This window comes from Manis pentadactyla, chromosome 4, assembly GCF_030020395.1.
Source record: "Manis pentadactyla isolate mManPen7 chromosome 4, mManPen7.hap1, whole genome shotgun sequence".
Taxonomy (NCBI): domain Eukaryota; kingdom Metazoa; phylum Chordata; class Mammalia; order Pholidota; family Manidae; genus Manis; species Manis pentadactyla.
Genome location: NC_080022.1, coordinates 13574981 through 13587703, shown reverse-complemented (window position 1 = coordinate 13587703; position 12723 = coordinate 13574981).

Below are 12723 nucleotides of genomic sequence, written 5' to 3'. Positions count from 1 at the left end.
ATTTTTTAATTGTTTTTGTTGTTGTTGTGCTGTTGTTAGTCAGCTGCGTGAGTCCTTTTTCTATTTTAGATATTAACTCCTTATCAAATATATGATTTTCAAATATTTCCTCTCATTCCATACGTTGCCTTTTCATCCGGTCGGCATCCTTTGCTGTGCAGAAGCCTTTGAGTTTGATTTAGTCCCACTTGTTCATTTTTGCTGCCGTTGCTTTTACTTTTGGTGTCAAATCCAAAATAATCACTGTCAAGACCCATGTCAAAGAGCTCAATGCCTATGTCTTCTTTTAGACAACATACTCTTTATAAGACATACATTGCTGGGATCTCGGACTTGAATTTTCTTCTGCTTTCAGAATGAAATGGTGGGAACCATCACCGCTGCGTGATTGACTTTTGGCTGCCACCCAAGAATCCCACTGCCCTTCCTCATCTCCCGCCTGGTGGCCCCGGGCATGCCGTGTCCCGTGGAAGGCAGGTGCTGAGGTCAGCTGGGCTCAGACTGGCCTCCCATTCTGCGCACGGGGCTGAAGATTTCTGTCACTAAAATCCAATTGTCTTAGTGTTTTTCCAAATCACAGAAAAATAAAACTAATAGAATGGTTTCCTTTATAAGTTTTTCCACACCTACTACCTTCTGTCCACACCATAAATGAGTATATGATGGTATTATGCTAAATAGTATAAACTGAGTAATTTAGCCCCATATTAAGTTTGATCCATTGATATTTCACCGTGTTCTCTGCAGAGCCACTTGAACACATCGGGGAGTTGCTAGCCTGGACTATCAGAGCTGGACGCTGCCCCTGGGCACTGCAGGTGCTATCCTAATTCCCGCCTTTCCTGTACCTGCCGCCCCCTCACCTCCTCCTGCAGGCACACTGACCTTCGCCCATGCCTGGGACGGGCCGTGGCTCCGCCCCTCGGCCCCGCTCACAGCCTCTCTGCCCGGGTGATGCTCGGCACGTGCCGCGCCCCCTCTCAGTTGCTCCTCAGGAGGTCTCCCCTGTCCTGCCCTGCCCCTCCCACCCCAGGCTCTCCTAGCACCACAGAGCTTAGCACTAATCACGGCTGTTGGTTAATATTCATTTATGGAATCGTTTGATTCACGTCTGTCTTCCCCACCAGGATGTAAGTCTTTCAAGGGCAGGGTGTGCAATGTATGTGTGTGTGTTTCCTTACCCTAATTTCCACTTTGCCCAGCATAGTGCTTGGCATCTAGTAAGCCCTTGACAGATCTCTGTTGCCTGAATGACTGTGTAGTGCTGTGCATTTCTTTAGAATCCTTTCAGTAGCAGTGACCTCATTTTACAAACAGAGAAGCTGCGGTCCGGAGATGTGGCTTACGTTGGCCAAGGTCCCACAGCTAGAAAGGGGCAGAGCTGGGATTTGAATCCAAGCCTCCCACTCAGCCCAGTGCCCTTTGCACTGCTCGAGGCTGCCAGCTGCCCTCGAGGTTTGGCCAGTTAAACAGAAGCAAAAAGTTCAGAGGGAATTTACCGCAAGGCAGCGTGTTTACCAGCGATGACCTCACCTCTGTGACAGTGAAAGACTTTGCAGAAAAGAGCTGAAAAGAAAATACCTTTGCGATGAATGCGCTGGGCCGGTAGGCTCGGACTGACTCACGAGCAAGTTTTCACTTTATAAGGACTTTATTGGGGCCCCCCCCTGGGTGTGCCTTTTGCCCTGTGTCCAGGCCTGGGAGGGGGTAAGTGAGGCGGGTTGTAGGGCTCACAGCTGGAAGCCCCGGCTCTGCCAGCTGCGTGTCCTGTGGGTCCCTGCCCTCCTCAGATGCGCTTCTTCCTCTGTCTGGAACCTGTCTCTCCAGTCTTGCATATAAACGCGTTTGTGTTAATAGCAGCCACCGAATTTCAGTGGGGCTGGCTGCCAGCTGCTCCTCCGGACGTCTGGCCCCTGTGAAGGCTTACCCTGTCGGGTCCGGGACTCAGTGTACCTCCTGAGTCCCAAGTGCTCACGAAACCCGCTACGCTCACCAGCAGCCCCCCTCTATTCAGCCTTTCTTTTTTGCCACTCTCTCCCTCTTTGTCCTTTGACCTTGCCATCACCGAGAGGGCCTGGCCACGGTGGCCAGTCTGTCTGTAGGAATCTGGGGATTCACACCAAGAGCTGTTTTCCACAGCTTCCCATCGCTGGGCCCACGGAGCCGAGTTCACAGCAGAAGGAGGGCAAAGCTGGCTCTCACCGCGTTCATGCCTCGGTCCCCGTGGACAGCACTGCCCGCCCCTGCCTAGGCACCTCCTCCTGGGCACACAAACCTGTGCCACTGCCCCGGCCCCGTCGTCCCTCCTCGCTGTCCTTCTTCCTTCCCCCTGTGAGCCCGTCATAGAAATCAGTCCCCAGGCACTGCCCACCCTCACCGGCCCACCCGTCAGCCAGCCCCAGGCTGTTTTGATTCCTGAAACTGTGGAGACCCTCAGCTGCTTCTATGCACCCCTCATACTTCTCACAACCACGTGAGGGAGGCTCAGAGAGGTGTGAAATCTGCCGAGATATGAGCTAGGAGGGACGGCATGGGATCAGGCCTCTGGCCCCACTCACTTGTGTCCATCAACAGGGTACAATACACTCCCACTGACCCCAGCTGAAGCGGAGGTTCACATCTGAGATCAGGCAGAGAGGGACCTGTGGCCCAGGAATGCAGGAAGATGATCTCAGAAATTCTTGGCACCTGTCACTGATCGAACTATTTGGGAGTTGACAACACGCATAGGTGACCCACTGCCACGATCGGCAGGTCTTTCTGTTCAGTAAAAGTGGATAATAATTAAGCCAAAGGCTGAGAGTTAGGAAGGGGAAGGAGGGTAGATTTATGACCCAAGGCCACAAGCTCTCTCAGGTGGTGCAGAGCAGTAACCTAGGCAGGCTAGAGCAGGGGGCCAGCGAAGGCCCCCAGCCAGTGTCGCCACTGTGCTTTAGCTGGGCCAGGGACACACAGTGATGTGGATGTCAGGCAAACAGAGCTGGGTTCCACCCCATTTCTGCCATTTCCTAGCTGTGGACTGTGTGCAGATCCCCTCCCCTCCCTGAGCCCTGTAGTTTCCTCTGTTAAATGTGAATGTAAAACCCCTGGGAAGACTGCATGAGAGAAAGCAGGTGAAGGGTTTTGCTTGCAGTGGGCGCTCAGTCAGTGTAGGTTTTCCACTTCCTTCCACCACATGGAAGATCAGTGCTAATTACCGTCAGCTTGGAGGTATACAGACCCTAGATTTGAATCTCACCTGTGTCATTTCCTGGTTGTTCAGCCTGGAGAAGGTGATTTCCCCTCCCTGAACCCCAGCCTCATCTTCAGTACTGGGAAGGACAGCTACACGGTAGGGTTCACAGCAAGTTTCAAATATTGTATTATGTGTAATGATGTCTGATGTTATCAAGCTCTTAGCTAAGTGCCTGGGGTCTGGAGTGGGACCTGAGTCCCTGCATCTCCAGCGAGCCCTAGGTGACACCGATGCGGCTCATCCAGACATCACACTTTGAGTAGTGAGGTGACAGAGGAAGGTCAGTGGGATTGTAGGGGGAGTGGACGCAGCAGAGGCACCTGCTGAAGGCTTTTAAGTGGGCTTTTTCCTTCAGGATGCCACCTGACTGAGACCAGAACTAAAGATTATCTGGCAAGTAATTAAGCTATTTATTCAATCAACAAACATCCGTGCTGGGGTTGGGGGATCAGATCCTGTCCCTTGGAGCCCTAGTGCAGGGGGAGACCGACAAGTGCCTGTTACAACCCAAACTGTAGGAAACGTGATTGCCCAAGCCCAGGCTTCCATGGGCTCCAGGACAGGCCCTGGGCCAGCCTAAGGGTCAGGCAGGCTGACTGCAGGTGAGGGCCCTCAAGCTGGTGTCCCAGGATGAGGAGGGATCAGCGGGAGGAGGCGGCCGGGGGAGTGTCCGGGCAGGGCGGTGTGGGACTAAGAGTCAGGCAGACATGCACCAAAGACAGAGTCCATCTCTGTGTCATTGTTTTATAGCCTCGTGCAGAGGGAAGCGCCCAGGCTCAGGGCGCAGAGTTGAGGCCATAGCTCTATCACTGACATGCTGTGTGACCTCACCAAGGGATATCCCCTCTCTGGGCCTCAGCTTCCTCTTCTGTGAGGTGGAGGTGATGCTTCCTATCTCCAGTGCTTCAGGGAGGGGGAGGTAAAAGCAGCACCATGCAGTGTCTGGCTCCCAGCAGCTGGTCAGCCACTGTGACATCCTTCCCCTGGCAACATGCAAATCTGAGTATGGGGTCCCGGTCTCCCAGGGGCCCCTACAGGCAGGAGGGCCTCTGCCTTGGAGCACTCGACATGCCTTCCCCAACCCATCCAGGCTTTCAGGAGGATGGGGAGCACTGCGAGGGTCCCAGAGAGACTGGTTCGGTCAGACCTCAAAACTTCACTGCTGGGTGAGAAACCAGAGATCTGGCTGAGATAAGGGGGCCATTATCACGGTAAACAGACTCCTCCCGGGATAAAGAGACTAGAACAGCCTCTGTTTGTCCTCCTTGGCATGACACCCAGTAGGCTGGGCTGCAGTGGCCTGGGCTGACCTGGCTTCAGAACTGCCCCTTTGTGTCTGTCCTCCTGCAGCCCCCTGCCCACCCCACCGACTTGCTCCTTTATGTTTATTTCTCCATCTCAAGGTTACCTATCTACCAGAGGGGCAGCAGAAGGTGGTAGAAAAGGGCATGGGAATTGGCATCAGATCTGGACCTGAGGTCTAATCCTCTGGGTAGGTTGTTACCTCCGGAATGGCCAACCACCCCAATTTTCCTGGGACTGGAGGGTTCCTGCCATGGGGAACTTTCAGCTGTAAAACAGAGACTGTGCCTGGAAAATTAGGACACATTGGTCACTCAGTATACCTCTCTGAGCCTCGATGTGCTCATCTGCAAAGTGGGGATGATTATTGTCTGTTGGGAGGATTAAGTGGCATAATGCAAGGAGGCATCTAGCACCTGGTGAATCATCACTGGGTTCAGTTATTTACTTCTCTGCCAGGAGGAAATCCCAGGTCTTTGACCTTGAATGTCTCACCTCCCTCTTTCCCAGACGTTTTGAAATTGACACAGAAGCAGATTCAATGTCAGCATTTGAGAAATCATTAAACCTGCCTGTTAGCTTTTGCCTAAGATGCCTTTCGATTGATAAGGCTAATGCAGTGAACAGAGGCGGGTTCATAAAGAGAGACAGGCTGGAAACCAGGAGCTGGGCCCACTCTCAACTCCGCCACTAACTTGCAGGGTGACATTGGGCAAGTGGCTGTGCCTCTCTGGGCCTCAGTTTTCCCATCTGCAAAAGGGAGAGCTGGACTCGGTCTCTAGGTGCACCTTCTAGCTCCGTGCTCAGCGATCCTACTGTACAGATGCTCATACCCTGCACGCTGCTACGGAGGAAGTACTGAGGATGGGATGGACTGAGTGGGGCCAAGAAAAGGGTGAGGAGGAAAGAGCCCAGCCTTGGGCACCAGCTTAGGCCCCAACTAAAATTTGGAAAACGACATAAGATGGAAAATGAAGACGGCATCTTATAGATAGAGAGTTGGTGGATGTCTGCAAGGCAGTGTGGGTACAAGCTCATGATGCCAGGCCGCTGGACATCAATTTCCTCATTCCTTTGCCTAACTGCCCATTCATGTGTTCCTCCTGCCCTCCCGCCCTTGATGTGCTCATCCAGTCTTTCACTGAGTGATTCACGTAGTGATTGAAAGCATGGATTTTGAAGCCTAATCACGTGGGTTCAAATCCCGGCTCTGCCAATTATTAGTTACGTGATTAGTTAAAATTACTTCTCTGTGCCTCTGTTTGCTCATCTGCAAAACGGAGACAGCAGAGGAGACCATCTGCCCCATGGGGTGGTTGTTGTGTTTCACATGCTAATGTGTGTAAATTCTTAAACTAGTTCCAGGCATTTACAACGTGCCATGTACGTGTTTGCTATTATTGTTTGTTTTTTCTTTCACTGTTTACCAAGAGACAACCATGTGGCAGGCACTGGGCTGGGCAGCCACAGGGATCCCGGTCTGAAGGGCAACCCCCAACCTCGAGGAAGTCACAAAGGGATAACCGGGCAGTTGCAAGATGGGCGGTCAGTGTTGTGCAGGTAAGCACAGGGCGCTATGGGAACAAACAGGAGAGGCACCCAGCCTGGCTGGGATGGGCTCAGGATGGGGTGTGTGTCCAGCAAGGCTTCCTGGCAGAGATGTCACTCGATCTGGGTCTCAAGGCACAGGTTCATATTAGTCAGGAAGTGAAGCGGGTGGGGTGTCTTCCTAGGGCAGAGGGAATGTGGAAAGGCGTGGATGGGAGCGTGTGGATGTTCAGGGAACAGGCCTGGTTTGGCGTGCCGTGCTGGGGGGTGGGGCTGGGGGTAGGTGAAGCCGGACGGGGAAGCAACACCTTAACTATGCTGGATAGTCTAGGACTGCTGAAGAGTTATTATTTTACCAGCTAGACCAATATCTCCAACTTTTAGGATCATGCTTGAAACAACCCAAAAACTGTCCATTAAAAAAGGAGATTTATTTATGAATAAATGATACACATGTACTACTGCACAAATATGTATATTATAAGACAGGCAAAAATCAAATCATTTCATTGGATTGCTTGCTTTTTCTGACTACTGAATTGTGTAAGTTCTTAGTATGTTTTGGATATTATATCCTTATTAGATATACCACCTGCAAGTATTTCTTCCATTTGATAGGTTGCCTTTTCATTTCATTGATGGTTCCTTTTGCTCTGCAAAAGCATTTTAATTTGATGTAGTCCCACTTGTTTATTTTTGCTTTTGTTGCCTTTGTTTTTGGTGTCAAATCACCAAGACCAATATCAAGAGCTATGTTTTCTTTTAGGAGTTTTGTGGCGTCAAGCCTGACATGCAAGAGTTTAATCTGCTTTGAGTTCATCTTTGAGTATGGTGCCAGATAGTGGTACACAGTTTCATTCTTTTGCATGTGGCTTCCAGGATTCCCAACAACACAAAATTAAAACATGAGATAAAGAATACATATAAGCAGAAATTCTGGAACCTTTTCTCCTTGGCACCCATGCTCTTCTCCTGCATCTCTGGAACACTCCTCCACATATACTTTGGAGCTCACCACTCAGGATTTTGGGGTGCATCAAATGATGCCAAGTGGAAGAGAGTGGATTTTTGCCTTTAGAAGACAGTTTTGATATTTATACCCACTGGTATCCCTGCAGTCATTAAAATGAAGGTACAGTTGTAAATGATTAACATTGAAAGGTGCTAATAAATTAAGCAAAAGAGGTGTAGGGTGACTTTGCCCAGGACTGAGCAGGACTGGGTGCTTTCCCAGAATGCAGGACCTTCTGCGCTAACACTGCAATTGTCCCGGGTGAACTGGGTCACCCCAGCAATAGGTCTGGAACAACCTATTTTGTAAAGAATATAAATGAATGTTTAGAAAAGATTGGGAAGGCTGTTTATCCAAAATAATAACAGTAGTTATCACGGAGTGGTGGTGCTTTTAGTTCTGTTTATTAAGTAATGTATTTTGAGTTTCACTTGCCTGTATTGAATATTTTCTCATGAGAAATATGTATTATTGTGTGATTTTTAAAATGTGGCAAGAAAAAAGTTGAGACTCCATTAGCAGGCAGGGCATAGCCCAAATGGGAGGCAGAATAATGCGGAAGGTCTTGGGCAAGTTAGAGATAGTTGGAGAATAAGGTGAGAAATGAGAAGGGGGCTTGGGCTTGTCAGTGGGGGTGGGGATAGGGAGAAAAGATAGGTATGAGAGATCATTGAGAGAGAAAGACTTAGTAGGACTTGGCGACTGGATACCTGTGGGGTCTCAAGAAGAGACAGGAGTTGAGACTCTTGTAGCCCCACTTTATCCATGGGAGATATATTCCAAGATGCCCAGTGGATCCCAAAAACACAGGTAGTACCAAACCCTCTCTATACTATGTTTTTTCTATACACACATACCTGTGATAATTTAATTTATAAATTAGGCACAGTAAGAGGTCAACACCAATGATTAATAATAAAATAGAGCAACTATAATCATATATTTATGAGTTATATGAATGTGGTCTCCCTCTGAAAATATCTTATCGTACTGTATTTGCCCTTCTACTTCTTGCGATGATGTGAGAGGATAAATGCCTATGTGACAAGATGAAGTGAAATGAATGACATAGGCCCTGTAATGCATGGTTAAGGCTACTATTGAACTTGTGACCATACACCGGAAAGAGGATCATCTGCTTCTGGACTGCAGTTGACCGGGCGTAACTGAAACTGTGGAAAGTGAAATTGCAGATAAGGGGAGACCGTACCTGCAAGTTTCTGAGCGGTGCTGTTAACTAAGATGGATAATTGGGGAGAAACAGCAGTTTTGAAAAGGAGGGATAAAGGTGGGAGCTCTGGGAAGCTGGGAACATGCTGTTGGATTAGCTTTGGACACATTGACATGCCTGTGGGACACCCAGGAGGAAGTGTAGGAGCGGAATATCACAGGAGCTCAGGGAACTAGCTATATACAGGTCTGTTTCTGGACTCAAGCCACTATTGTCAGCACCCTCCCTTTGAAAAGTCATCCTTCAGTGATATGCTCTACTGGCCTGGAAGTCCCTTCTGACTCACGGCCTGGCTTGAAAGGAGTTAAGTTTTAAGATGCACTGCAGTAATCCAGTGCTATCACTTATAAGCAGCAAATGATGACTCATTTTCATTATATAGAAAGTTTATCTTCTTTTAGCTAAAAATAACAACGTGTGTGTCTCCTTATCATTTTTTTCCCTCCAGAATTAGTGTAGTGATTTCAATCCTTTTATTTGTATTGAGACTTGTTTTATTGCCCAGCATTTGGTGTGTCCTTGAAAATAATAGTTATTTTGGGTGGAGTGTTCTATAAACGTCAATTAGGCCAAGTTAGTTGACAATGTTGTTCATTTTCTATATCCTTGCTGACTTTCTGTTTTCTTGTTCTTTCATTTATGGTAGTGTTGAAATTTCTAGCTCTAGTTGTGGACTTATTTATTTATCCTCTCAGGTGTGTCAGTTTTTGGTTCATGTATTTTGAAGCTCTGTTATTAGGTACATACATATTTATGAGTGTTATAGCCTCTTGATTAATTGATCCCTTTCTCATTAATAAATATCCTTCTTAATCTCTGGTAATATCCTTTGTTCTGAAGTCTCTTTTGTCTGATATGGCCAGTCCAGCTTTCTTACGATAAGTGGTTTCCTACTATATATTTTATCATCTGTTTATTTTTAGTTTATCTGTTTCTTTAAAATGGGTTTCTTGTAGGCAGCATATAATAATTGGGTGTCACTTTTTAAATCCAGTCTGACAATCTCTGCCTTTAATTGAACTGTTTAGGCATCTACATTTAATTAGGTTCATCAATTTAACATAATTATTGATATGGTTGGGTTTAAATCTACTATCTTGCTGTTTGCTATTTATCCAGTCTCTTCTTTGTTTCTTAATTTTCCTTTGCTTTGATTATTTTGGATTAATTATATTTTATGATTCCGTTTTGTTTTCACTTGTTTTACTTTTTAATGGTTGCTTTAGGGTTAATTATAAGCATCTTTAACACATAACATTTACATAATATTATGCCACTTTAAATATATATTAGTCAGGGTTTGATCAGAGAAACAGAAACACTGGGAATGATATATAACAAAGGATTTATTGTAGGAATTTGACCTTATATAATTATATGGAGCTGGCTAAACTATCTATAAAAGTTATTTTCCTTGTGTCTGGTGATGGTATGCTACTGACTGTGAAGAGAAAGAAATTAGGAAGGAGAGATGGGTTTAAAGTAGGGAGGTAGTGGGGAAGAGCAAGAACAAACCGGCACTCAGTATGCCATCTCTCACCTTCTCTAAGATGCCAGCTTCCATGATGTGAATGATCTATAGGAGAAACTGGGAATTTTCATCATGAGCCAAACACACACCTGGGCCAGGGATCAGAGAAATTGAAAGGCAATCCAGCAGGCACTGGAGAAGCTGTGGGCCAATCTATTACATCATGACAACAAGGTGACCCAGTAATTAAATGACAGTGTGTGTGAGCTGCACCTGGTGTCCCTGCGCCAACTTTCTGAGTGACCAAAAAAGCAAGCGGCTACTGCTTTACTCTGCCTTCCAGATGTTGCACAAAATGTCTCTTGCGATCCACTATACAGCGAGAGGAATCCTGGGAAATGTAGTTCCAGCTTAGCTGAGTCGACAGTACAAACCTACAACAGGTAACGTAAGAGATGTATCACAGCACTGTATTTCCATTCCCCATTCTGTCCTTTTTGTGTTAGTGTTGTCATATATTATGCTTTTACATAAATTATAAACCCCAGCATAGATTGTTATTATTTTTGCTTATTTTTTAAATAAACTGACAAATGGGAAAAAAAGACTTTTATATTTATTCATGTTGGTTCCTTTATGTAGATTCAAGTGTCCGTCAGTATAATTTTCCTTTCATCTGAAGAACTTCCTTTACAATTTCTTGTAGTGCAGGTCTGCTAGTGACAAATTCTCTCAGGTTTTGTTTTTCTTAAAGTTTTATTCCCCCTTCATTGATTAAATGGCATTGTTGCTGGAACCTAGAATTTTAGGTTGACTGATTTTTCTTCAGTGCTTTTATTATTGTTCCTCTGTAAGTAACATTTTTTTCCTGTTTATTTTAAAGATTTTCTTGTTATCACTGGGTTTTCAGCTGACTTTTGATTTGATTTGAATTTGATTAGGATGTACTTTGGAGTGGTGGTTTTATGTTTATTCAGCTTTGTATTGAGATTCTTGGACCTGTGGGTTTATAGTTTTTATCAAGTTTAGAAAATTTCCAGTCACTCTTTCTTCAAATATATATTCTGTTTCTTTCTTTCTCTCTTGTTCATCTCCTTCTTGGACTTCAATTACACATTTTAGACCACTTGATGTCATAACACAGATCACTAAGTTCTGTCCATATTTTTTTAGTCTTTTTTTCTCCCTGTGCTTCAGTTTAAATAGAATATATTGCTATATCTTTAGGGTCAATGATCTTTTCTTCTGTAGTGTTTAATCTGTTGTGAATCTCATCCAATGAGTTTTTCATTTTGGATATTATAGTTTTCATCTCTGGAAATTCTACTTGACTTTTTTTTATATCTTCCACTTCTCTTCATATTTGCTTATATTTTTCTTTAACTACTTCAATGTAGTTATAACTATTTTACCATCTTTGTATGCTAGTTCCACCATCTTTGTCATTTCTGAATCCATTTCTATTGATTGATTTTCCTTCTGATTATGAGTCACATTTTCCTGCTTCTTGGCATATCTAGTAATTTCTGACTGGATGCTGGACATTATGGATATTATGTAGTTGAGTGTCTCAATTGTTTTCCTTTAAGGAGCGTTGGACTCTGTTGCAACAGGCAGCTAGGTCACTTGCAAATCAGCTTGGTCCCCTTGAAGCCTGTTTCTAAGCTTTCCTATGACTGATCTGGACTTGCCCTCACTCTAGGGATAGCTCAGCTTAGGGCTAAGACATGACTTCTACAAAGTCTCCACTCAATATTCCAGGTTTTCAATGACTTCATCCCACTCTGCTGGTCACCACTCAAATGTCTCGTATCCTTGGTGAGCTCTGGGAATTGTTCAGCTTGCAACTTTCCCATTGCTCTTCACCCAGTCTCATGGAACTTCACCCTAGCAATCAACAGCTCCAGAAGGTAATATGCAGATTTCTGGAGCTCTTTTTCTACACAACTTCCTCCTTTCTGGAATTTTGTCCTATAACTTCTAGTTACATCCCTGAATTCCAACCCCAAATCCTTCATTCAGCAAAATTACTCTCTCCTGTTTGGATCATTCTCCCTGAACCATGTTCTGCAATATGATGCCAGGCAGAAAACCGGGATGGCCAGGGGCCCCCTCGTGTGTTTCCCTTCTCTTCGGGATCACATCCTTTATGCCTGATTTTCATTGTTTGAAAATAGTTGTTTCATATATTTTGTTCAGTTTTCTAGTTGCTTAGAGTAGGAAGGTAAGTCTAGTCCTTGTTACTCTGTCACAGTCAGAGGCGGTCAGAACTGATATAAAGAAAAGCTCTCTAATGGATCAGTTTAAATGCTACTCCTCTCACAAAGCCTTTCTTAATTTCTGCCTCTTTTGTGCTCACTGCCATCACACTTTGCCTTGACTCATAAACACATACATGTGTGACTCTCTTAGCAGATGTTAGGGGCCTCGAAGTGGGCATACAATCTTTCTAAGTAAGTTCTCTGAGCCTGGCATGTGATAGGCCCTTGGGAAGTGAGGCTGGGTTTCCTTGTGTGACAGTGAACTGAAGTGACCCTGGTGAGACAATGGGCATCCCAGGCTAAAACCCAGGAGGACCGGCTCTCTCCCCTGTGTGATCATCAGTGGGCATCCTCCCAGCTAGAATCACGAAGGTGCACAATTCTCCCTTATTAGTCAGGAGACTGAGGGATTGGTTAAAAGAATCCAAGCCTGTCCAGACTTGCCAAAGACATCATCCTGACTTCAGAACTCACAAAGCCTCAGATCTTGACACCGGGGCAGGGCTTGACCACAGGTGCCCTGATAGTATCAGATGATCCCCCAGAGTGAGGCCAGACCAGTACCCAACAGGCAGGTCCCAGAGTGTCCAGGAGCTCAGGTTGTTGCTGTTCTTGCCCACCTTGCCTGGAAGTGGAGTGAGGATGGGAGTGGCAAGCTTTGGG